Below are 26,593 nucleotides of genomic sequence, written 5' to 3'. Positions count from 1 at the left end.
GGAAGGATACAAAATTAATATTTTGTAAAACCATCTCTAAATGCTTATTGCTGTATGAAAGTGAGTCACTTATTTTTAAAAAACGTGATAAAACCAGATATGAAATTTCACAGGAAAGTGTAAGATGTTACCAGGGAATACCATATAAATAATGAAAAGGCTGAAGAAAATAAAACATTATGGGAACGTCACCTATAACGAATACTGTAGAGCTAATACCACGTCAGACCATGCTTTACTAGCCAAAGAGGAAGGACGTAGGAAGAACCAAAACGTGGTGGCAGTGAAAACTGAAGTCAGAACAGGCGCAGGTTCCTAAACCTCCAAGTGCAGAAAAGAAGAACACCAGTCTTGCTTTTGCAATTCTTGCTGTCATAACTCTCTTGCATCTTCCTTCTTTATACAGGGTGGTCCATTGATCGTGACCGGGCCAAATATCTTACAAAATAAGCGTCAATCGAAAAAACTACAAAGAACGAAACTTGTCTAGCTTGATGGGGGAAACCAGATGGCGCTATGGTTGGCTCGCTAGATGCCGCTGCCATAGGTCAAACGAATATGAATTGCGTTTTTCAAAATAGGAACCCCCATTTTTAATTGCATATTCGTGTAGTACGTAAAGAAACATGAATTTTTTTAGTTGGATCATTTTTTCCGCTTTGTGATAGATGGTGCTGTAATAGTCACAAACATATGGCTCACAATTCTAGACGAACAGTTGGTAACAGGTAGGTTTTTTTAAATTAAAATCAGGACGTAGGTACGTTTGAACATTTTATTTCGGTAGTTCCAATGTGATACATGTACCTTTGTGAACTTATCATTTCTGAGAACGCATGCTGTTACAGCGTGATTACCTGTAAATATCACATTAATGAAATAAATGCTAAAACTGTTGTCCGTCAACCTCAATGCATTTGGCAATACGTGTAACGATATTCCTATCAGCAGCGAGTAGTTCGCCTTCCGTAATGTTCGCACAGGCATTGACAATGCGCTCACGCAAGTTGTCAGGCGTTGTCGGTGGATCACGATAGCAAATATCCTTCAACTTTCCCCACCGAAAGAAATCCGGGGACGTCAGATCCGGTGAACGTGCGGCCATGGTATGTTGCTTTGACAACCAATCCACCTGTAATGAAATATGCTATTCAGTACCGCTTCAACCGCACGTGGGCTATGTGCCGGACATCCATCATGTTGAAAGTACATCGCCATTCTTCCATGCAGTGAAACATCTTGTAGTAACATCGGTAGAACATTACGTAGGAAATCAGCATACATTGCACTATTTAGTTTCCCATCGATAAAATGGGGGCCAATTATCCTTCCTCCCATAATTCCGTGCCATACATTAACCCGCCAAGGTCGCTGATGTTCCACTTCTCGCAGTCATCGTGGATTTTCCGTTGCCCAATAGTGCATATTATGCCGGTTTACGTTACCCGCTCTTGGTGAATGACGCTTCGTCGCTAAATAGAACGCGTGCAAAAAATCTGTCCACGTCCCGTAATTTCTCTTGTGCTCAGTGGCAGAACTGCACATGACGTTCAAAGTCGTCGCCATGCAATTACTTGTGCATAGAAATATGGTACGGGTGCAATCATTGTTGATGTAGCATTCTCAACACCTACGTTTTTGAGATTCCCGATTCTCGCGCAATTTGTCTGTTACTGATGTGCGGAGTAGCAGAGACAGCAGCTAAAACACCTACTTGGGCATCATCATTTGTTGCAGGGCGTGGTTGATGTTGAACATGTGGCTGAACCCTTCCTGTTTCCTTAAATAACGTAACTATCCGGAGAACGGTCCTGACACTTGGATGATGTCGTCCAGGGTGCAGAGCAGCATATGTAGCACACGCCCGTTGGGCATCTTGATCACAATAGCCTTACATCAACACGATATCGACCTTTTCCGCAATTGGTAAACGGTCCATTTTAACACGGGTAATGTATCACGAAGCAAATACCGCCCGCACTGGCGGAATGTTACATGATACCACGTACTTATACGTTTGTGACGATTACAGCGCCATCTATCACAAAGTGAAAGAAGTGGTCCAACTCCAACATTCGTATTTCTTTAAGTACTACCCAAATATGTAATAAAAGCATGGAGGTTCCCATTAAAAAAAAAAACAGTTGATATCCGTTTGACCTATGGCAGCGCCATCTAGCGGGCCAACCATAGCGCCATCTGGTTTCCCCCTTCGAGGTAGACGAGTTTCGTTCTTTGTAACTTTTTCGTTTGATGCTTATTTCGTGAGATATCTGGCCCGGTCACGATCAATGGACCACCCTGTAAATTAAACTTTCGAAATAGGTGTAATTTACACATAAACAAAAAATTTTGCTAGTACATATTCTATTTCATTAAGTCCCAGTTCACTTATTGTTCAATTTCGGCTACCACTGGCGTGTCACACATCTGTCCACAACAAAAAACTCCTCACATAGCGATAGTTCTTTACTTCCCTCACAATCAAATGGTTCAAATGGCTCTGAGCACTATGGGACTTAACATCTGTGGTCATCATTCCCCTAGAACTTAGAACTACTTAAACCTAACTAACCTAAGGACATCACACAAAACCCAGTCATCACGAGGCAGAGAAACCCTCACAATCATGGGACAAATATGTAACATGTGTACCGAAGCTTACTACTGAAGCTGAATACTTTTTAATCCTTTGTGCAGCTGTATTTGTATATCATTTACATCTGTGCTTGGCGGAAGCCGCGACATACTTTCTGGAGCAACTTGAATTAACGGCGATTTCTCCCAGTGTTCTCTGCCCTGCTGCAACGCCTTTGCTGCCGTCATAAAACTCTGAAGCTCGCATGTGGGCCAACTACCAGATGTGCAGAAAGTGTCTCTGTTTATTGCAGCGAACGAGAAACTTTCGATCGCCGGTAACAGCTAGCGCCCTGGTACGTACCAAAAGAGGATTTGTGCACGCGACACCGGCACGGGGCGCGTTGGTTCGCCGCGGCTGAGGTCAGTGTTGGGACAGCTGTTACGCTAGGCGGCGGGGCCGTTGCGCAAGCAGAGGCGGAGGCGATAACGCCTGCTCCTAAGTGGGTCAATGTCCGCTAGCTCCTTACTACAGCGCCGGGCGCACACGACTACAGCCTCGGCGCCAGGCTCGTGCACGGTTCCAGAAGTTCATGATACGGCAGCAAACAACGTTTAACAAACAAAATACCTGTGAGTTGTCCAGTAGTAGCCTGCGACAACTGACAGGTTACCTGAATGACGTCATAAAGTTAGTGGCACGTCACTGCGACTCCTACATGAGATCCTACTGTAATCATTGATACGCCAGGACTAATAGAGGAAATAGAGACGCGTGTAACATCCACGAGATAAATTGTAGCTACAGTGCGACGAGAGGAAACTGTGCCTTTAACAGTTATAAACATTATCTATCCGACACACGAAAAACAGTGAAATAAATGTTAATTATTTATATAATATTTTATGATGTAATTGGACATATCGATGTGTATCATACAAAGACAATGATAATTGTAAATTCCTTTTATGATCTGCGTTTGCTTCCTTTGTTTTTACCTTTCGTTGGTTGGCTTTTCTAGGTCCAGGACTAAGACGCATATCAAACTGAGGTCTGTTAAGAAATTGTAATTATTTGTTAATTACTACTTGACAAAGGAGTTCATTATTATTCTAAATATGAGTGAATAATTATTTGCAACTTTAATTCCTCTCTCAGTAAGCATTATCTGTGTTAATTATTTCTTTTCGCTGCAAGGGGCGCAGCCATTGATGATAGCGATTTGTATCGAGTGTTTTTCATCTCTGTTTTCCTTTGAAAAAAAAAAAAATCAAATGTTTGCTTGATGAAGTCTAAATAGTGCACAATACGAAAGTAAAGTTTAATAAGCATTTCAAATACTTATCCTATTTGCTCTAACAATAGAAAGTCTCTAACAATTGTCTGCCGCCATCGTAACAATTCTATCCGCAGCCAAATCAAATTACGCAACTCTGCAGACACAAATGGCGAAGGTAAAAAAAAAATGTGTAAAAATAAATGTGCACCGGTGGTTCCTAACTCATTTTACTGAAGATCAGATTGGTTCTTTAAAAACAGTGCTCATAGCACGATCCTTATGACAAACTTTTCTAGCTGATGTATGGAGCCGAAATTAATTACGCACGAGTTGCGAAGAATATTGTTTCAGGTAACATACGTCAGTGTTGTGCGCGGCTGACATTCGGTGGTTTTAATGATCATTTTCCTGAAGATAACTGTTTCCATCATAATCAATAGTTGTATAGAATCTGTTGTATGAACTGTGATTTAATGACACTTACACAACTTAGAGACAACACTTTAACACGAGGTTAACTTGGAGTTCTTTAGCAACTTGACCAAATCTTTAGCCGGGAGAAAAATTATTTAGTAATTACTCACTGTAATAATGTAAGATTATCATTTTCATTTAAAAATTAGCTACATACCAAACCATTGAATAACACAGCGAACGCCACACTAAACATTGATACGCCAGGACTGATAGACGAAATAGAGAAACGACAAGGAAACGCAGCGCTTTTCTTTCCAGACTCATTTAATACGAGCGAAAGCGTCATGGAGGTGCTATGCCGATTCTAGTAGCATACGCTACAAGAGAGGCATTCCACATCACGGTACGCTTTACTGTTAAAATTTCAAGAGTCCACATTCCTACAAGAATCAGCCAATACAGTAGAGGAAATCAATATAAAGGCAGGGCTCCACGAAAGTAACAGTACAATGTCTGAAGCATACGTGTATCGAATTTACTATAAACGTAGTAGATACTTATAAGACATAACCAATCATTATGGAATTACAAAGTTTCTTTCACGACTCGAGTAATAAAGTGCAAGGGTGAGTCAAATGAAAACCTTAAATATTTTTTAAAATGATATTTATTGTGCAGAAGTGGTACAAAGCTGAATCACTTTTCAACATAATCTCCCCCACGCTCAATTCAAGTCCTCCAGCACTTACAAAGTGCATAAATTCCTTCAGAAAAAAATTCTTTTGGTAGTCCGCGTACCCACTTATGCGCCGCGTGGCGTACCTCTTCATCAGAACAGAACTTCTTTCCTCCCATTGCGTCTTTGTGTGGTCCAAACATATTGAAATCACATGGGGCAAGGTCTGGTGAGTATGTTAGATGAAGAAGACACTCAAAATGCAGGTCTGTGATTGTTGCAACTGTTGTACGGGCATTATGGGGCCTTGCATTGTCATGTTGCAAAAGGACATCTGCTGACAGCAATCCATGTCACTCTGATTCGATTGCAGGCCGCAGATGATTTTGTAGGCGATCTGTGTATGATACACTGATGACAGTGGTCCCTCTAGGCGTGTAATGCTCCAAAATGACGCCTTTTTCGTCCCATAAGAGCGTCAACATAACCTTCCCTGCTGATGGTCCTGTTCGAAACTTCTTTGATTTTGGAGATCAGGAATGGCGCCATTCCTTGCTCGCTCTCTTCGTTTGCGGTTGATGGAAGTGAACCCATATTCGACCCCAGCAACGATTCTTGCCAGGACGCCATCACCTTCTCGTTCAAAGCGTCTAAAAAGTTCTTCATAAACATCAACACGTCGTTCTCTCATTTCACGAGTCAGCTGCCGTGGCACCCATCTTGCAGACACTTTGTGAAACTGGAGCACATCATGTACAATGCGGTGTGGTGACCCATGACTGATCTGTAAACATGCTTCAATGTCATTCAGTGTCACTCGGCGGTTGTCCTTCACTTTGGCTTCAACTGCTGCAACGTTCTGTGGAGTCACAACTCATTGTGCCTGACCTGGACGAGGAGCATCTTCCACTGAATTCCATGAAACACGTTTTTCAGTCTAACTCCTTTATTTTTTATGACGTAAATGTGGGTTTCTGCAGTCGTTTCTTGAAATCAAGATATTTGGCATTTGACAAAATTTGTCGAACATGTCTGACAGTTACCGGCAACTGTAAATCAACAATAAGTTGAGAAGAATAATGGTTTTTGGCCCTTGCTTTCCACGAAAGCAACCCTTTCTATGCCGCAGATAATGTTCTACTTTGTTCATATTTCCCACTGCGTCCACATCGTGCGCCCAGTCTAACGAAATTATCAATCACTGTACTTGAGGAATAGTGTGTCCCATTTCCTTGTACATGGTGGGACAAATAAAAGTGGCCCGCACGAGTGGATGGTGACTGGACGTAAGCGTATGCATGTAACCACACCACGTGTATGCCCGCCACGTGATCCATGTCGGTCCAGAGCGTAGTGCAGGCTGCGTCAGTGCGAGTGGCGGGGTGCAAAGGCGACGATGGCACTTACAGTGGAGCACCAGGTGTTCCTTGTGGAAAGTTACGTGACAACAAAGTCGTGGAAACGGTGCGTTCGGTTGTTTGCTGAGAAGTTTAATGGTGTCAAAGAGCCAGCAAAGAGTGCCACGCAACGCTTGGTTCGAAAATGGCGTCAGGTAAGATCTGTTTTGAACAAGACAAAAAATTCCGAAAAGTGCCCACACACCAAAAAATAAGGTCGTAGTTCACCAGAAGATGCTTCAGAACCCTACCGAATCATCCCGATACCTGTCGGAAGAGACCGGCATATCACGTCGATTATACGGACGAATATTCCACCTGAACCTGTAAACGCATCCTTACCGAGTGTGTGCTTTCATGCAATACAACCAGCAGATGCTTCCCAGCGCCTCCAGTTTTGCGAGTAGTTGATCACTGAGATAACAACGAATGGCTTGGATACGGATGTGTTCTTTATGTCTGATGAAGCCTGGTTTCATTTGAGTGGTTATGTCACCTCACAGAATCACAGCTTCTGGGCAGCGAAAAATCCACATAACTTTACGAAATGCCACTGCATGATCAGAAGGTTGGGGTTTGGAGTGCAGAGTGCAGTGTGTGCACGCCGCATTATTGGTCCTATCTTCTTTCATCATACGCTGACTCCGGCGCATTACCTTGCCAGCATTTTGAAACCACTTGTGGCAGCATTACCGGAGAAGGTAAATACCCACAGTTACTTCAAACAGGATGGATCAGCTGCCCATACAGCTAGTCGAACCTTGGAGCACAGTTACACAATCTTCATGCCTGACAGAGTTATTAGTGTAGGTCAGTCTAGTCGCGGCCATAGCTGGTCATAAAGGTCACCTGATCTGTCAGGGTTCGATTACTTCGTGTGGGGAGCCCTCAAGACTAAGATGTATCGCAAGAACCCTCGTAGTCTTCAAGAATTGCAGCAGAACATTTCGGACCAGACTGAAGCAATTCCAGCAGTCCAGCTTTGATCGATCTTCAGCTGCTGATTAGGGCCCAAAAGTGACAAGACATGTGCAAAATTCATCGAAGAATCTCTCTTATGAAGAAAAGTGTCCCTGTAGGAACAAATACAGCCAGTAGTAAGTGAAAAGATGATGAAATTTCACATGTAAAAAAATGTATTTCGTTTCGTTTTTCAGCTTCCACTACTATGAGTATGAATCCTGAATCCTTCCTGGTCATGCTGACAAAGTTTTATGAATTTATTTGTAAAAGTATAGACAGTGGAAATTAAAATGTCCTGTGGTGCCACCCCTGCTCCAAGTCGGCCCCTTTGACGTCCTATCCTTAACGAGATTTCTGATTGCATTTATGGTAAATCTTCAAACATGACCGTTTCTTTAAATGTGTGTGCGCGTGTGTGTGTGGCGGGGGGGGGGGGGGCGATTTTACTGAGCATACCATCTTTCTATGGCATCCTAATTCTTTCAGAGACCTCAGCGGGCATGGAAGAGTAGTTAACGGACAAGTTGTATTGAGACAAGTTTCAGTTCAATTCAAATTAGGTTCTCTTTACTCAAAGCTCAGCATACAAGTTTAAATTGGATAACAGTTTGTGGGTACGTAGTTGTGGTATACGCAGGCGTTTTATAATGTGCGACGTAAATTTTCGCTACATTTCATACAGAAACACATAGTGGAGAACTTACAATCGGACGAAAATTTTAGAAGCATCACGTAAAATGGTAACTGTGACGTCCAGAAAAGTTTCCTGCGCGCCTCTTCTGCAATTACCGTTGGTATGCTGACGGTGCCTACTATCACCCGAGAAACTAAATCTTGTGACATTCTTCCCAACAATTGCTTTTCCTCTGTGGCAAGCAGCATGCGTGGTGGCGGGAAGTCGTAATAACGGGCGTGACAAATGAACGCAAATTAGCGACTGGTAGCTGCTTTCTCGCCCTCTAGTGTGATAGCCTTTCCGTAACCGTGGGCTTGACGTAGGCAGCGATTTCCGCAGGGACTACCGTGACTAATAACATGATAGTCAATTAGAAAGATTAATGTCCGACGTCAAATTGACGAGAAGGTAATAAGAGATGGAGCGGAAGTTCCGATCAGGAATACTACCGGCTGTATAGTTTCGAGAAGAACTATTCCTACATCCGCCCTAAGAGATTTAAGGAAATTACGAAACTCTGAATGCTAAACAGGACTGGACCCTCACACATCCCGAATGAGAGTACATCACCTTAATTACTTTGTACCAGGCTTCCACCAGATATTGCACATATATTTGTTTGATTTTAGAACCAAAATAAAAAGTCTGCACGGTTTCTTCGACCCAATCGACAAATAGGCACACAATATGTGCTCGTTCAAATGTCATCTAAAATGTTTGAAACATAGTATGAGACCATAAATCAACGATTATTCTTGTGGCGCATGATAGGTGTCATATTTTAGTAGTTGTCGGTGTCTTTCATCCCTTCATCCACAGAGGCACTGAAAAAAATTGAGTTAGCACACAGCTTCACATATATGCAAACCATCCCTACTTACAGAGTTTCAAGAATTGACTTTTAAGTCGAGACTCTAGGTATATACTGCAACCCTCCTATGCATCAGTTCCGTAGAGATGAGAAATTCAAGAAAACCTAAATTACAACTTTCACATACACTGAAACGCCAAATAAACTGATATAGACATGCGTATTTAAATACAGAGAAATGTAAACAGGCAGAATACGGCGCTGCGGTCGACAACATCTATGTAAGACAACAAGCGTCTGGCGCAGTTGTTAGACCTCCTAATGCTGCTACAATGGCAGGTTATCAAGATTTAAGTGAATTTGAACGTGCTGTTAGTCAGCCCCCGAGTGATGGGACACAGTACATCCGAGGTAGCGATGAAGTGGGGACTTTCCCGTACGACAATTTCACGAGTGTACCATGAATATCAGGAAACCGGTGAGACATCGAATCTCCGACCTCGCTGCGGCCGGAGAAAAATCCTGCAAGAATGGAACTAACGACGATTGAAGAGAATAATCCAACGTGACGGAAGTGGAACCCTTTGAGAGATTTCTGCAAATTTCAAGCTCGGCCATCAACAAGGGCCAGCGTGCGAACCATTCAACGAAACATCATCGATATAGTCTTTTGGAGCCGACCCTTGGTGACTAAACGACACAAAGCTTTACGCCTCACCTTGGCCCGTCAACACAGACGTTGGACTGTTGACGACTGTAAAGATGTTGCCTGGTCTGACGACTCTTTACAAATTGTGTCGAGCAGATGGACGTGTACTGGTATGCAGACAACCTCATGAATCCATGGGCCCCATATGTCAGAAGGGGACAGTTCCAGCTGGTGGAGGCTCTGTAATGATGTGGGGCATTCGCAGTTATATAGGATCCCTGATGCATCTAGATAAGACTCTGACAGGTGACACGTACGTAAGCATCCTGTCTGATCACCTGCATCCATTCACGTCCATTGTGCATTCCGACGAATTTGGGCAATACCAGCGGGACAATGCGACACCCCGCACGTTCAGAATGGCTGCAGAGTGGTTCCAGGAACACTCTTCTAAGTTTTAACACTTCCGCTGGCCACGAAAGTTCTCAGACATGAACATTACTGAGCATATCTGGAATCCCTTGCAACGTGCTGTTCAGAAGAGGTCTCCACCACCTCGTACTCTTACAGATTTCTGGTCAGCCCTGGAGCATTCGTGGTGTCAGTTTCCTCCAGCACTACTTGAGACATTAGTCAAGACCTTGCCACGTCGTGTTGCGTCACTTGTGCGAGCTCGCGGGGGCCCTACACGTTATTAGGCAGGTATACCAGTTTCTTTGGCTCTTCAGTGTAAGTATTCAAGTAATCACTCTCCCCACGCTACATACATGAACGGGACGGGAAGTAGCATACTAAAGGGTACAGTGCGAAATACCTACTGGCATGCACTACACAGTATTAGTAGTAGAGATGTAGACGTAAACGTAGATTGCATGACTCCAGAACATTCACTGAAAGCAGTGCAATCCATTCTGCGCTGATCTAAGAGTACCGGGTGTTTAAAGTGCGGCTACTCACAGCTGTCGACTGTAGGCTATAATTATCGTATGGCAGCGAAAGTTGGTAGTTGTGCTAATGAGTGAATGTGGTACCGACTTACGCTGGTTAACAAATTAGTTCTAGTTCTGGGCACCAGGTGCAAATCTGGCGCTGTACTGTATTTGTATGAGTGCGAGAACATTTTGGCTATTAATAAGAGATACCGTGTACAGTTAGTGAAACTGTATTATGTGAACCACAACAGTTACAGTGCTGCGACGAGAGAGTATCGCCGACTGAAAGGTCTCATGAGATGCCGAATGCCATTAAATGGTTTAAAGAAGATGATAATGAAATTCGGAATCACAGGCCAGCTTGGTTGGTTTAGGGGAGGGGACCAAACAGCGAGGTCATCAGCCCCATAGGATTTGGGAAGGATGGGGAAGGAAGTCGGCCGCGCCCTTTCAAAGGAACCATCTCGGCGTTTGCCTGAAGCGATCTAGGGAAATCAAGGAAAACCTAAATCAGGACGACCGGAATGGGAGTCCAGTGTATCAACTGTTGCACCACCTCGCTCGGTGGTGAACTTGGTGTGAGCCTGCAAGAGAAAGGCGTCCCATGCCGGTGGAAGTTATTGATGAGGTTGCTGTTACTGTGATTGATCATCCAGCACGTGCCCCGGGCAGTGCTATTGCTCAAGCAGTACCACGAGTATTGTCCATCCCAGGGTCAACAGTATAGAAGGTATTGCGGCCTATTTTACACTGTCACCTGTGTAGATCCATATGCTGCAGCAGCAACTGAAACCTCATGGTCCGCAGCAACATTCTGAATTTGCTCTTCGGTTTTTGACACGGATCATAGTTGATGACACGTGGGCGGGCAATATTCTGTGGAGTAACGACGTACATTTTACACTACAGGGTGCACTGAATACACAAAACTACCGAATTTGTGGTATTGCTAAACGGCGTGTTTTGCACGAAGAGTGACTGCACTCGCCGTATGTGACTGCGCGGAACGGATTCAAAAGCTGTTTATCCTCGATCTGCTCTTCTTCGAAAAGAATACACCTAGAAGGTCCGTCAGGTGCAGTGTGACGACTGCACGTTATCGAGACCTTCTGCACCATGCGATTCCTGTTTAGGAAGAGCGCAACTCTAAGGAAACCACTGTTTTCATGGAAGATGGGGAACATCTCATGTCACTCGGCCACTGAAAGATCTGCTCATTGCAACCTTCCATAAGCGTGTTATCTCCAGAGATTTTCCAGATGCATGGCCTGCAACGTCACCTTATCTGAATCCATGATCTGGGGATACCTAAAAGAAAACGTTTATCAGCCGACACGTTCCATTTCTACCTGATTTGATAAAAAGTTGTTCAGATTCCACCGGAACTGCTGCGGGCTGTTGATCACATGGTGGAACATCTCGTCGACGTCTCCGGTCCTCATATTGAACGAACTGTGTAATAAAATCAACATTATACTTTTTCATTTGTCTGACGTTTACAGACTATGTCCCGTTCCTAAGACATTATATATGGAATGTTCAAATGTGTGTGAAATCTTACTGGACTTAACTGCTACGGTCATCAGTCCCTAAGCTTACACACTACTTGACCTAAATTATCCTAAGGACAAACACGCATCCCATGCCCGAGGGAGGACTCCAACCTCCGCCGGGACCAGCCACACAGTCCATGACTGCAGCGCCCGAGACTGCTCGGCTAATCCCGCGAGGCTATATATGGAATCATTTCTATACATCTTTCTTGCATTCACAGCGCCATGTTTGCGCCTGATGTTCAAAATGGAACAAACGTTTTTTTTTTTCCTTCCGAGCGTAAATCGGTTCAGCATTAACGCATTAGAAGATATACCAAATTTATCCATAATACGATAATTACAGCCCACACTGGACCCCTGTGGATAGCTGCCCTTTAATTATAACCACCCGGTAGAACGGGTACTAAAACTAATCATAGGGAAAACAGATGCAAGACTAAGATCATGGATCAGATGTTTATGAAATTCCACAGCATCTTGTGGAGTTAATGTTACGCCACGTCACCGCCTCTACCATGACCAAACAGGGTGCCACGTGGTATTAGTGAGGTGTGTCTAATCGGTTATAAGTGTACCTCTCTCCAGATGACCTTGGTGATTCCTCGACTATACCATCAGTGTTGATGAATGCACGAGTCTGTCATGAATACAAATGTGTCTCACCGCCTGTCTGTGTTCTGGTAGGTGCGGACGCGCAGTCTTCACGTAGCTAATGGCAGCCACCGCGCATGTGCCATCGCGAACGGAGGTGGTGAGGGGGAGGGGCAAGACACGTGCCCTCTGACCCTATGGCTCGTTGTCGCAATAAAAACACCATTAGCGCGTGTTGACTGGAGGATACCCGAATTGCCGTCTACGAGTTGCTCCGCTTTTCTTTCGGCATGACTCACTTAGCACCCGATGACGTAGTCTAACTTGCAGGGGGTTCCGAGCAACTTGACGTATCTGAAATCACTATTACGAGATTTTATTCTTGCTACATAACTTTTAACTCTATAGAATCACAACGTGAAACGTAAAACATGTCGTTGACTCCAGTGGGTAGTCGCAACTTCGGCACGATAACAATACTCCACGATTCTTTCATGGAAGGACATTACACCTACGGACAGCTCTCTCGATAGACGTTACGTTGCCACGATAACAGCTTTAGTCGCAACTTCGGCACGATAACAATACTCCACGATTCTTTCATGGAAGGACATTACACCTACGGACAGCTCTCTCAATAGATGTTACGTTCCCACGATAACAGCTGAAAAGCACTGTTTTCCTAAGAAAAAGTAATTAAAACAATTTCTTTCAATATCAGTGTGTTTTTTCTTTGAAATTTCTAGTTTAGCTGGCACTTTCTAGGGACAGGAATTGACAGCTGTCATTGCACGCCTCTCAACCTTCCGTCCATTATATGGTGCCTTGTGACGTCTTCATTTTTATCACGTATATGTTATTTCATACAGAAAAGACAGGTGTGATAAACGTTGTTGTAGCAAAATACCCGACGATCGACAATTTCACGAATTATAAATGTGTAATATAAATACAAGCTGTGGCTGTATGCAAGTTACTGGCAGCAATAGCATAAGGAACAAGCAAAAACAAAATTTGGGGGTCTGTTACAAAATGATTGGTTTGGATTTAGAAAAGTAAAGGCACCATTGACGCAGTTCTGGAGTTACGTTTGTGAATGAAACCAATATTTTATAAAAATCAAGACGGATTTATCAACGTAGGTAAAAGTTCGATAATATAAAACGTTGCAATATCGAAATTCTCAGGAAAATAAGTGTACGCTATAGCCAAAGACGGCTACTCTATCTTATGAACAAGAACCAAGAGGGAGCAATAAGAACAGAAGACGAAGAACGAAGAACTCGGATTAAAAAAAAACTGTAATGCAGGAATGCATTTTTCTCCCCCTACTGTTCAATGTATAAGTGGAAGGATCAGTAATAGAAATGAAAGAAAAGTTCAAGATTGGAATAAAAATTCAAGGCGAAATAATATTGATGATTAGATACACTTATGACATTTATTATCCTCGGTGAGTGTGAAAAACTATTACGGGTCGTGCTGAATGGAATGTACAATCTAAAGAGTACAGAATATGGACTGAGAATAAACCGAAGAAAAACGAGAATAATGAGTAGCGAAAATGAGATTAGCGATAAACAACATCAAAATTGGGGACCACGAAGTAGACAAGATGAAGGAATTCTGCTACCTTCGAAGCAAAATAACACGTGACGGGCGAACCAATTACGACACAAAAATTAGACTGCCACACGCAAATACGACATTCGTGGCCGAGAGACGTCTGCTATTATCAAACGTTGGCCTTAATTTGTGGAAGAAATTTCTCAGAATGTACGTTTGGAGCACAGCATTGTATGGTAGTGAATCAAGCATTATGGAATATCCTGAAAAGAAGACAGACGAAGCGTTTGAGGTGTGGTGCTACAGAACAATGTTGAAAAGGAATGAGGAGGTTCTCCGTAAAATCATGAGGTGAGGAACTTGTGGAACACATTGACAAGAAAAACGAGCAGGGTGATAGGGCATATGTAAAGACATCGAAGAATAACCGTCGTACCCTAGCCAGCTGTCAAGAATAAAAACTGCAATGGAAGTCAGGGATTCGAATATACCCTATATATAATTGAGGACATTGGGTGTACGTGATACTCTCATATTAAATGGTAGCGGATTGGCCTTACCACTTAGAAAACCGAGCACCTCAAAGTAAACTCAAAGTCTACCAGATGATGGTATACAACGTAGAAAGTAGTTAAAGGATAATAAAGATTGAAGCAGATTTGTGGTGGTTTACATGAAAATATCCTACACAGAGACTGGAGCACGCCGCGCGGGATTGGCCGAGCGGTCTAGGCGCTGCAGTCATGGACTGTGCGGCAGGTCCCGGCGGAGGTTCGAATCCTCCCTCGGGCATGAGTCTGTGTGTTTGTTCTTAGGATAATTTAGGTTAAGTAGTGTGTAAGCTTAGGTACTGATGACCTTAGCAGTTCAGTGCCGTAAGATTTCACACACTTTTTTTTTTTTACTGGAGTGCGGTCTAAATATTTATATTCTGCTTCGACCTTAAAATGTTTTCTCACACTGTTGTACAGTACGTTTAAACTTGCTCGATCAACTTAGCGGCAGGGGACTTTCAGTTTACGAGAGACGTCTGCATGCGCGCTGCTTAAAAGCTTGTATTCGGAGGCGGACAAAACAAGAGACTACACAAGATGCAAAATTGTACACGTACCGAAAATGTTCAATTCACGGTAACCGCATTTACAGCAGGATCTGTTAAAGAGTCGACATAAGTCAGTGATCACCCTTCCACGACTCAAAAAAATTATTTGCGAATCGCTTTCTGTGAGACGGCGCAAGAGCTCTTGCCTTCTGGTGTGACGCAAAAACAAGTCTGAGTAATCTGCTCGTCAATTGCCAATGAACAATTTATATAAACGAAATTTGTCACAACGCCATGACACAGCCCAAGTCACGCACTTACACACCAGTGCGAACAGTTCCTAGACCAGGTCTCATTCAAAAATATGGCAGATCTCGTATGCGTATAGCACTTCTAATAAAAACCCGAGCAAGTGTCAATAGGAATCTCGCTCCGAGGATTCCCTACATACTTTATCATGTATATAGACAATCATTTATAGGTTTTCATGAGGAGTTTTCGAGTATGAAAATATGTCCGTATCTTTTGATTGCATGACTTGGATCCTATAATTTTTTACACCGAGCGGTTCTAGGCGCTTCAGTCCGGAACCGCGCGACCGCTTCGGTCGCAGGTTCGACTCCTGCCTCGGGCATGGATGTGTATGATGTCCCTAGGTTAGTTAGGTTTAAGTAGTTCTAAGTTCTAGGGGACTGATGACCTCAGATGTTAAATCCCATAGTGCTTAGAGCCATTTGAACCATTTGAATTATACCGGCAAGGGACTACAACCCTAGTGTTTGACATAAATTTCAAGTCGATGCCTCTACCCGTTCCGTGAAAAACGGGTCTCTACAGACGGAGAGATAGGCAGACGGACAACAGGTAATCGTATAAGGGTTCCGTATTTACGGATCGCTGCACAGAACCCAAAAAAGGCAAGGTAGTGCATGTTTTGAAATTCTGCGGCAGAAGGAACAAAATGTAAGGTTAGTTTGTGGTGTATAATATGAAGTATTGCGTATCAAATGGATGAGCATTCTGGTATTAACATCCCATACATGTTACCACAGACATCTGCAAATATGACACTGTACGATACGCGTGTCATTGTCTTCGCAGACTTTACTTTTTCTCTGACATGATTAGTTTTTGAGGAAAAATTTTTAAGGTTCAAATGGCTCTGAGCACTATGGGACTCAACTGCTGTGGTCATTAGTCCCCTAGAACTCAGAACTACTTAAACCTAACTAACCTAAGGACATCACACACATCCATGCCCGAGGCAGGATTCGAACCTGCGACCGTAGCAGGCGCACCGTTCCGGACTGCGCGCTTAGAACCGCGAGACCACCGCTGCCGGCAATTTTTAAGGCTAGGCTGAGTAGCCACCATCAAGAATGCGTATCGCTTCCTTGCGTTTCGTCGGTACTTAAGGCTGAAGTTCTAAGTATTGTTGATAATGCCCTTCCGAAGAGGTGTAGTTACTGGAGCCAGAATAACACGAAACAGGCAGAATAGCACAAAACTGTATAACGTTAAAGTTGCCATCCGTAAATAGACGAAAGTTCTGGACGCTGTAAGACAGTTCGAGCTCTGCCTGGAAGATCGGAAATTATTTCACCACATTCAGAGACGAACGTTAGCTACTATGCAACAACATTTCTCTGCCCGGCGTGTTTTCTAGCTGCGTGCTCGTTACAAGTACAGCACAACTGACGAGGAACAAGTTACGCTCAGCGCGTGCATTGGGAGCAAAGCAAGCAATCAGCTGTAGTGCGTGGTCACAGTACTGTAAGAGCAGACTTATCGTCGATTACCGTTCGTCTTCTGTGCAGTTCCCCACGTCCGCGGCGGTAAGGACTCCACGATGAAGTGCAAGTGCTACAAACGTCCGCTGGCGGTGCAGAGCAGACAGCGGTAGGATCTTAACCAACAGCTAGCACTATGGAGACCACAGAGCGTCCTCGCTGTGACTGGCGTCGGGAAATGGCTCAGCACAGCTGAATGGAAGGGGAGGGGAGCGGGCTGAGAGAGAGAGAGAGAGAGAGAGAGAGAGAGAGAGAGAGAGAGAGAGAGAGAGAATGGGACGCTTCAGATGCGCAGTACGGCCGCTACGTGATCTGCACTCGACGTCTCGTCTTGCTGAGTCTCGTCTTCACCTTCACGCGTGCTGACAGCCCAATTGTTTGTGTGTGTGTGTGTGTGTGTGTGTGTGTGTGTGTGTGTGTGTGGTATGTAAGAGGGACAGAGGGAATAGCACGCTGCGGAGCGAGGACTCTTCATCACCAGAAATATTGAAATGTGAGCAAACAAATTTGGACAATCTACTGACACGACTACGGATGCAGACACGCGAACGCAAGTAGGAAGCGTTACACCATGAACATCTCACCCGAACGCTACTGAATTGATTCTCCAGTACTCCCATGTCTGTGGGATAAGTATAATTTCATCGTTGTGCAGCTCTTTTCGTACAGGAAAAAGCCATTCATACTGATTACCGATTGTGTGACTGGATTGTACAACTATTTACAGAGGTCCAGCAGACGAAACTTTATACATATATTAACTCGGAACCGATTTAGACTGGAAAAAAATCAGCTCCAACTTCGTTGGTGATAGCAGAAAACTACATTGTGGTTAAGTGTGTACCAAAACTATTGTCTATGTATTTAGGAAGGGAAATTTTGAATCGTCGAGAATAGTTACGTCATTTGTAGCCGAGAGATTTACACAGTTAATCTCGTCCATTAAATAATGGAATTGTTCTGTCTGCTACGGTAGGCCTAGATCCGGATGGGTCTTATCTAGTTACCAAACGACAGCAATGATTAAGCTAAATTTAGGCCGATTTGTACATGAAGGCACCGAAGAATTTCGTAACGACTTATGAGAAGCCAAAATTGGCACAGTGATTTCCATAATTTCTATAACGTCGTTATGAGAGGAGTAATTGCCATTCAGGAAGAAACGATTAACTCTGAGGTTCGTACTCTTTAGTGGTTCAATCACATACTACAGTCTGTTACCCTTGTTGTTATTTTATTTATATTCATCCTGTAGCCTCCGCTGTGTGGTCTTTTTTAAAGTTAATTTCAAATCCAATCGGTTCACTAGTTAGACAGCTATTGCTTAAGAAAGTTGATGGCTAGAAGCGAAGACTAGTCTCTTGCCAACAAAGAGAAAACCAGAATTCGTTGCACTGTACCATACGTGCGTGTGGTCAGATAGAAACCTGGATATCAGGATAAGTAATACTTTAACAAAATTGGTAGCCGCACTAACTATCATGGTCTGTAGTTTCGACTATTTTCCATCAGTTATACTGAAGCTAAAGTCACTAGTTTATTGGTTACAATAGTTCACAGACGCGCAGAAGAGTAAATGCCTGAAAAAAAAGAAAAGGTATATATAACAGATTTCATCACAACGGAGAAGTTGTGGCGTTCTTGTAAGCAATCCTGATAATTTACGTCTACTGTCGTGTAACTTTGCAGAACGACTCATGTGCATCAGGATTACATGAACGAAAGCCTCAGTTTCGTCCATCATCGCAAACTTCACGAAATGACCCGCCAGAAGTCCCTACTTCTCGCCGCTTCACCAAGTGGAACAATTATTCAGTATTAGTACCGCCTTTATCGCTAAAATCTGAAGCTGCCGACGTGGTCGGGTTTCAGACCCACGAATACGGGCAAACTACTTTTCGCAACAAAAGAACACGACACGAACTGCCCTGTCACCGTCGAAGCGATGTCAACAGAAATTATAACGGTTCACTTACTGAGGAGACCGCTCGGTAAACGTTGCGCCATAAGAACATGAAACATGCAGACACTCAGACACGCAGCTGTTTCGCTGACAACGGAACCGCTGAAAAGAACAAACACAGCGCTCGTTATCGCCGTCTAGACGGAGCCCCGTCTGCGCTGCTTTGCAATTTCCACGTCTCTTTGTTCTGATCAGCGGAAAAGTTCTAAACACGGTTTTTCTTTATTTGTTTATTTATTTACTCGTTTCCTCCTATGTGGAGGCGCCTGTCTGGCAGCTGCTAAGTATCAAAGTCTCAAAATCAAAACAAGTAATTATTAACAATTATATTTACTAAGCATATATAGAGTCGTTACTGGTTACAAACCTGTAGATTCATCGTCAGGCCACTGTTCACATTTATATTTTCATTTAACTTATACTGAGAACGAAATGATTAGTCTTTTTAATTTCTCGTGTTCAACATAAGGTAGATAGGAAACCGCCTGGCAGATTAAAACTGTGCGGCCGATCGAGACTCGAACTCTGGACCTTTGCCTTTCGCGGGCAATTGCTCTACCAACTGACCTACCCAAACGCGACTCACAGCCCGTTCTCATACCTTCAATTCTGCCAGTACCTCGTCTCCTACCTTCCAAACTTCACAGAAGCTCTTCTGCGCGAAGCATCCCCCAGACTGTGGCTAAGCCATGTCTCCGCAATATCCTTTGTTCCAGGAGTGCTAGTTCTGCAAGGTTCCCAGAAGAGCTTCTGTGAAATTTGGAAGGTAGGAGACGAGTTACTGGCAGAATTGAAACTGTGAGAACTGACCGTAAGTCGTGTTTGGGTAGCCCAGTTGGTAAAGCACTTGCCCGCGAAAGGCAAAGGTCCCGAGTTCGAGTCTCGGTTCGGCACACAGTTTTAATCTACCAGGAAGTTTCATATCAGCGCACACTCCGCTGCAGAGTGAAAATCTTTTCTGATGAGGTAGATGGAATTGTAGATTCGAACAATCGTCTGTCGATGAACCCGTCGTTACGAAACCTGTTACGGCACTATTTGTTCCTAATAAATAGCATTATTAATCATGGTTGATTGCGTTGCATTCTAAGGTGATAAAACAGTGATGATTCGCATGATGATGTATATGTAGATGATGATGATGCCGCGGGAATCTCATATGAGAAATCGTATATGATCTACGAGGGTGGGTCGATAAATTAGTCGAAAACTGAAAAAAGAGACATCAGAGCCGGGGTTAATATCCTGAAATTTATTTTCCATTTCAACATACTCCCCCTGTGTAAACTTAAACACGTATTAATTGGCGGCTCCATAGATCACAACGAGCATATACGTGAAGTTAGAAGGAAGGTCAGCGTTGGCAGTAATTTTGATGGTCTATTGACAGAAAAATCGATTTTCAATCACATAGTGATCATCTTCGGTGCTGTAGTGTATAAATTAAACTCATAGGCACTGGTGTCAAGTTATTGTGTTGTTGTCTTCAGTCCTGAGACTGGTTTGATGCAGCTCTCCATGCTACTCTATCCTGTGCAAGCTGCTTCATCTCCCAGTACCTACTGAATCTGCTTAGTGTACTCATCTCTCGGTCTCCCTCTACGATTTTTACCCTCCACGCTGCCCTCCAATGCTAAATTTGTGATCCCTTGATGCCTCAAAACATGTCCTACCAACCGATCCCTTCTTCTAGTCAAGTTGTGCCACAAACTTCTCTTCTCCCCAATCCGATTCAATACCTCCTCATTAGTTACGTGATCTATCCACCTTATCTTCAGTATTCTTCTGTAGCACCACATTTCGAAAGCTTCTATTCTCTTCTTGTCCAAACTAGTTATCGTCCATGTTTCACTTCCATACATGGCTACACTCCAAACAAATACTTTCAGAAATGACTTCCTGATACATAAATCTATATTCGATGTTAACAAATTTCTCTTCTTCAGAAATGCTTTCCTTGCCATTGCCAGTCTACATTTTATATCCTCTCTACTTCGACCATCATCAGTTATTTTACTTCCTAAATAGCAAAACTCCTTTACTACTTTAAGTGTCTCATTTCCTAATCTAATTCCCTCAGCATCACCCGATTTAATTTGACTGCATTCCATTATCCTCGTTTTGCTTTTGTTAATGTTCATCTTATATCCTCCTTTCAAGACACTGTCCATTCCGTTCAACTGCTCTTCCAAGTCCTTTGCCGTCTCTGACAGAATTACAATATCATCGGCGAACCTCAAAGTTTTTACTTCGTCTCCATGAATTTTAATACCTACTCCAAATTTTTCTTTTGTTTCCTTTACTGCTTGCTCAAGTTACTATCAGTAACCAAAGCTATGAAACAATCACAATAAATGAATCGTTCAGTTATTGTGATCATTTCATATCTTTGGCTACTGATAATAACTTGACACCAGTGCCTATGAGTTAAATTTGTAAACTACAGCACCGAATATGATCACTAAGTGATTGAAAATCGATTTTGCTGTCAACAGACCTTCCTTCTAACTTAAACACGTATATCATTGTTCGATAAGGCGTTAAAAACCTCCAGCATAGAATTCTTGTGGCAGGGTCCGCACCTAACGAGTGACCTCGAGGAGTACAGCCAATTTATTTGGTTCCTTACATTACTCCATCCCGCAAGACCGCCGTGTAGTGTGGTCAGCGGAATACCCCTGAAAGGGGAAACATTGTGCCATCACTTGATAACCAGGGCAACCAGAACGTTCCTTGTTTCTGATTTTTCTTGTCCTTTGCTGAATTCCTGTATCCAGTTGAATACGAGTTTCCATCACATACAGTTCTAACCATATACGGGACAAATTTTGCTATGGGCGTTCTCAGATCCTCGGCTCACAACAATCGCGTTGTCCCACTCGGGTACACACTCACAGCAGAACTGCCGTCTTGGTCTGACTGCATATCATTAACCATTGGTCGCGTATTAATGTGTTTCGGCTGCCTTCTATGAGACATGTGCTGCAACTTTCTAGATACGTATAGAGCCGAATGTTAAAACGATATGCCATCTTCTGGCGTTTGCGACATGTTTATGACTCACCTTCGTATCTAGGAGAAGGAACTGATAGTTTGGATATAGGCTTCGGTATTTTCGTTTGGCAGGAAAGAAATAGGGGAGGGCGGGAAGTTGTCTATAACATTCTTTAAGAGTACGTGTATGAAGGTGAAAGGAAGACGGGAACTGCTCATACAGACTCAGAAGCAGGCCAGACTGCTCAACGACAGGGGATGCAATAGGGCGTTGGAGACCGAGTTTATGGTAAACGTCCGGTTGAGGAGTTTGGAGAAGTGAGAATACTTCGAGTCGATAGAGGATAGGGAGGGAAAGGAATATAGAAAGCGAGGTGTAATGCATGATGTTCAACAATTTGGTAGGAGCGGTAGAAGTTGGGAGGAGCGGGGTCCATTTTAGGTGTGTTTGCACCGGTCCTTACCTATGCATGTAGCGTGCGAGAGGCTTGTGCATATGGAAGACTGTAATGGCGTTTAACCGACAGTTAGTTGTCTTAGTCTACATTAGGCCTTCTTTTTTGGTTTGTTTATCTGTTTTCCAAGTTTCTTTTTGATCGTAAGTACGAGAGACGTTCAATAAGCACCGCAGCATATATTTTTTCGGCCAATATCGTCTGAAAAAAATGCGGAATTTGTTTTGGAACGTCGTGGAAAATTCCCGCCACAACCTCTATAGTATCAGGCAGCCTTCAAAATGGCGTCTGTAACGGTGTGCCTTCCAACCAGAGACCTATTACTGAGTTTCTTGGAAAACCAGAGCATCACAGATATTCACAGACGCTTGCACAATGTTTACGGAGGCATGGAAGTGAACAAAAACACGGCGAGTCGTTGGACGAGGCGTCTACCATCATATCAACAAATTCGCGCAGATGTGTCCAATCTCTCACGTGCCGGCCGACCACACACAGCTGTGATTCGCGCAGTATTGGCGATGTTGGAACGTGCGAGCACTCTCATTCGACGTTATCGACGGATTATTATCAGACACCTCGCTACTAAACTGGACAACTCTACTGGTAATGCTGACACGCTAGTCTCCCCGTTGGGCTACTCAAAGATATAGGCCCCGATGGTCTCCTCGTCGTCTAACACAAGACTATAAAAATCAGCGTAGAACCATTTGTGCGAAAATGCTTGCGCGTTACGAGGTTGACCTATCTCTCCTCTGAAGAAAAAATTCAAAGCCGCGCCCTCAAGTGATAGTCATGGTACGGCCATCTGGTACTCTGAAGTGGGTTATTACGCTTGATGTCCTCCTTCAAGATACAATGATCAACTCCGAAGTGTTTTGTGCTGCCCTCAGGAAACTGAAGGCACGAATTCAGCGTGTTTGTCATCACAAAAATGAAAACGAACTTCTCCTTCTCCATGACAACGCAAGTCTTTGCAGAAGACTGCGCACCTAAGAGAAGCTCACGAAACTTCATTGGACTGTTTCTCGTCATCCACCCTACAGTCCGGGCCTGGCAACTTCCGACTTCTGTGTGTTTTGTCCAATGAAGGACGTGATCAAAGAAAGCAGTAGATAGTTGAAGCGGAGGTTATTGATGCAGCAAGATTTTGGCTCCGACGTCGACCAATAGAATGGTACTATGCGGGCACACATACCCTCTGTGTAAGGTGCCGGAGGGCCTTCGCATTGAACGGAGATTACACTGAAAAACACGGTTCTGTGCCGTATGGAATAACATGGTGTATTGAAAACCTGCTTTCTGAAAAAAAAAAAGTTGCATTACTTACCTCCAATTTGCGTTAAGCTTGCAAAACACCTTGGTTGAAGATGCAAAAATCTAATCATTTTGGTTTTATTAGGTGCAGATTATTCAGCCGTAGAGTATGTGTCGATCTATGACATAATTTTACAGGAACATTCAGTGGTATATGTGGATACTGTCTGCAAAATTTGTTGTGAAAATAATTAGTAGTAAAGAAATAGTAAATCAGAACGTTATGCTCGATGCTGAAGTGTTAATGCAAGCACAACGAAAATGTAGTACGTGAATTTTTTTTTATTAGCTTTGTGGGGGACAGGATGGGGGGAGCCAGCAAGAAAATTTTTTGAAAAAGTTTGGAATAGTGTGAAAAATTTGTTGTGCTCTCATTCTCAAATACTGAATGAACGTAGTCTGGGTGTAAGTTCGGAGGCTTCCACAGCCAGAACACTCACTGGAAGCGATCTTACCAATTTCACGTCTGGGTGTGTGCTTACTGACCAATATAAAGTGGATTGACCACATAAAACTAATCGTAGGAAAGGTAGATTCCAGACAGATTCATTGGAAGAATCTCCAAAACGTTTAGTCCACCGACGAAGGAAGTAGCTTGGATAACCGTCGCTCGACTGCAATATTACTCGTCGACCGGGGACACGGAAGAGATAGATTTGACAGAGAAAATGGGCAAGAACATCGTGCTTTGATAAAGGATTTTCACGTAATCACGGAGATGCTCATCCAACTACAGTGGCAGATGCTACAAAGCAGGCGTTGTGCGTCACGGTGTGGGTTACTGTCAAAATACCAAGAGCAGGACTTCCCGGATGGGTCAATATTTTACTTCCTCCCACGGATACGACACGCGAAGAACATTAACTTAAAACTCGCCAGATTCGAGATCACATGGAAGTTTAGCAACAATCGTACCATTCGTTTCTGGAACGGAAAACGGGAAAGCGACAGCAGTATACAAAAATACCCTCCGCCAAACACCATCAGGTCGGTCGCTTGTGGAGTATGAATGTAGAATTAGATACAGATTGAATGTTTTTATGTGGGATAAAAGCCAGATTTCATTCAATATAGTAAATGCTAAAACTGCAATAAAGAATTTTTGTGAACTCTCAATTCACCTCACGGGTACTTGAAACAATACAGAAAACCAACGTTACAACACAGGGACCATGAAAAGTTATGCACCACTCACGCCAAGCTCGGATAAATGAACTGCATGGCACTTCGACTACCTCAACTACGTGCATTCATTAAGCGAATTAGTAGTTTCGTAGTTAACGAGTTTGTTGTGAGCTTACGGGTTATTACGCCGGGAGCCAGACAACCGCTAACACGCGTACACGACACGTCTGGAGAGATCCAGTAAATTTACGACGGGTTTATTCGGTTCATCATCACAGCGACGTTTATTAATGTGTTACCTTATTAAGCTTTGTAATAGAGCCGGTTTTTATTTTTTTATGTTTTTCTTGCTTTGTGCTTTCTGGAAGCTTTCATCACGTCCCGCCTTTCGCGTCATAATCGTTACGATGAACGTTCCATTTAAAGCGGTCGCTTTTTATGACCACACTGATGTAGTTAATAACCCGTTCTAAGGCGCGGTTTCACTAATTGCTCTAAGCGATACAAAATGTATAATTCTTCTTGTTGTATCTGGCTTCAAAGAATGTCTTGCATACAAATAAAAATGATGAACATGTACTGAAAATTACTGTATTTTTGCTATGCTGCATTATTTTCTTTTACTGTTTCAAGTGACACGTCTCATTCAGGTGCAACTGTTCGTACAACAGACTGATTGCTTGTATCTTATAAATCACTAGTTTACAATATAAACAGAACGCTCCTATTATCAATTTTGGAGGGTTATCGCATTCAGTACCCCACGAAATAGTGTTTTGTCATTCAGTTGTTCGGTGATGTAGATGTAATTAAGACGCTTATTTCAACATTTTGTGTCGAGATATCGACTGCTGTAGCTTGGTAACCGATGCTTTGAAGACCTAAGTCAATAACGTTACAATCCATACCCGTCTTTACTATTGGTACTTGCCTCTATTTTGCGCTAAGACATTAGTTACTATCCTATGAAATTAACTTATAATTTCTGTTGTTGCTGTGATCGTGTCTCACCAATTGCGAATACTAATATTTGATGTTAACTTGCTAATTTAAGGAGGCTGTCTTTGTTAGATGTCACTGAGCGTGCGTTCTGTAAAAGGATGCTGGAAATTTTACCTTCCGTTTTAATTTTCTAGAGCTAACTTCAAGTTTACGTGCAATTTGGAGACAACAGTGCCGTCGACATGTTACATATCTGGCGCTTAATCTTATTAGTCTGAATTTGTCCTATATTCCGGGATGCCAAGCTGAGTAGGTAACAACACTCATAACAATTGATAAGTTATTTACGGGATGTTCAATCGGTCCGTTTTGTTGCGTGTTAAGACGATTCTGTAGTTGGCAAAGTGTACTATGCCACTGGAGTGGAAGCTGAGTTGGTTTTGTAGCATTCCGGTCGGTAACGTTGTACGGCTCTAGTAGACATTCTACTGCGGACTGCAGTCTTTCGTTCTGTTGTGTAATTTCTATTGGCTGGTGACATTTGTCCGTGTGTGGGGATCAATCCATAGATGCCGGTACTTCCTCCAGAAATCGTCGCGCGCATGAAGTATTTTGTGCTCGGTTGGCTTATGGTATTATTTCATTTGGGTTGAAATTTGCAACTGTGGTAGAGGGCCAAAGGGGAGATTGGGGGAGTTTCGAACCGACACGCCCGAAGGAGTCGCTGCAGCAGCTTTAGCCTACCGCTTTTTCTCAACAAAAGCAAGAACTCCCTGAAAAATGACGTCGTTCGTTGTTATTGATCGTCTTTTGTCTAGAAATCCCCGAAACTTCATGGAGGCATGTCCAATGGAGAATACATGCCTGATTTGGT

General features: G+C 43.2%; 2 protein-coding genes across 3 annotated transcripts in view; one reads left to right on the top strand and one right to left on the bottom strand.

The window, feature by feature from the left end:
- The window catches only part of LOC126282191 (synapsin), a 783,143-nt gene that overhangs the window by 345,808 nt on the left and 410,742 nt on the right, over window positions 1-26,593 (top strand). The gene's annotated exons all lie outside the window — the stretch shown is intronic.
- Window positions 1-26,593, bottom strand: part of LOC126282193 (tissue inhibitor of metalloproteinase) — a 319,649-nt gene that overhangs the window by 69,474 nt on the left and 223,582 nt on the right. Inside the window, exon 1 of one of the 2 annotated variants that reach the window (XM_049981722.1) lies at window positions 16,933-17,172. The exons of the other annotated variant lie outside the window; for it this stretch is intronic. The gene's annotated coding sequence lies outside the window, so the exon portion shown is untranslated. Of the gene's footprint in view, window positions 1-16,932; window positions 17,173-26,593 lie in introns of those variants that run through there. 2 annotated transcript variants of the gene reach the window in all.

Source organism: Schistocerca gregaria, chromosome 7, assembly GCF_023897955.1.
Source record: "Schistocerca gregaria isolate iqSchGreg1 chromosome 7, iqSchGreg1.2, whole genome shotgun sequence".
NCBI lineage: Eukaryota > Metazoa > Arthropoda > Insecta > Orthoptera > Acrididae > Schistocerca > Schistocerca gregaria.
Note: the sequence above shows the minus strand (reverse complement) of the source record. Positions and strands in the feature narration are given on the sequence as shown.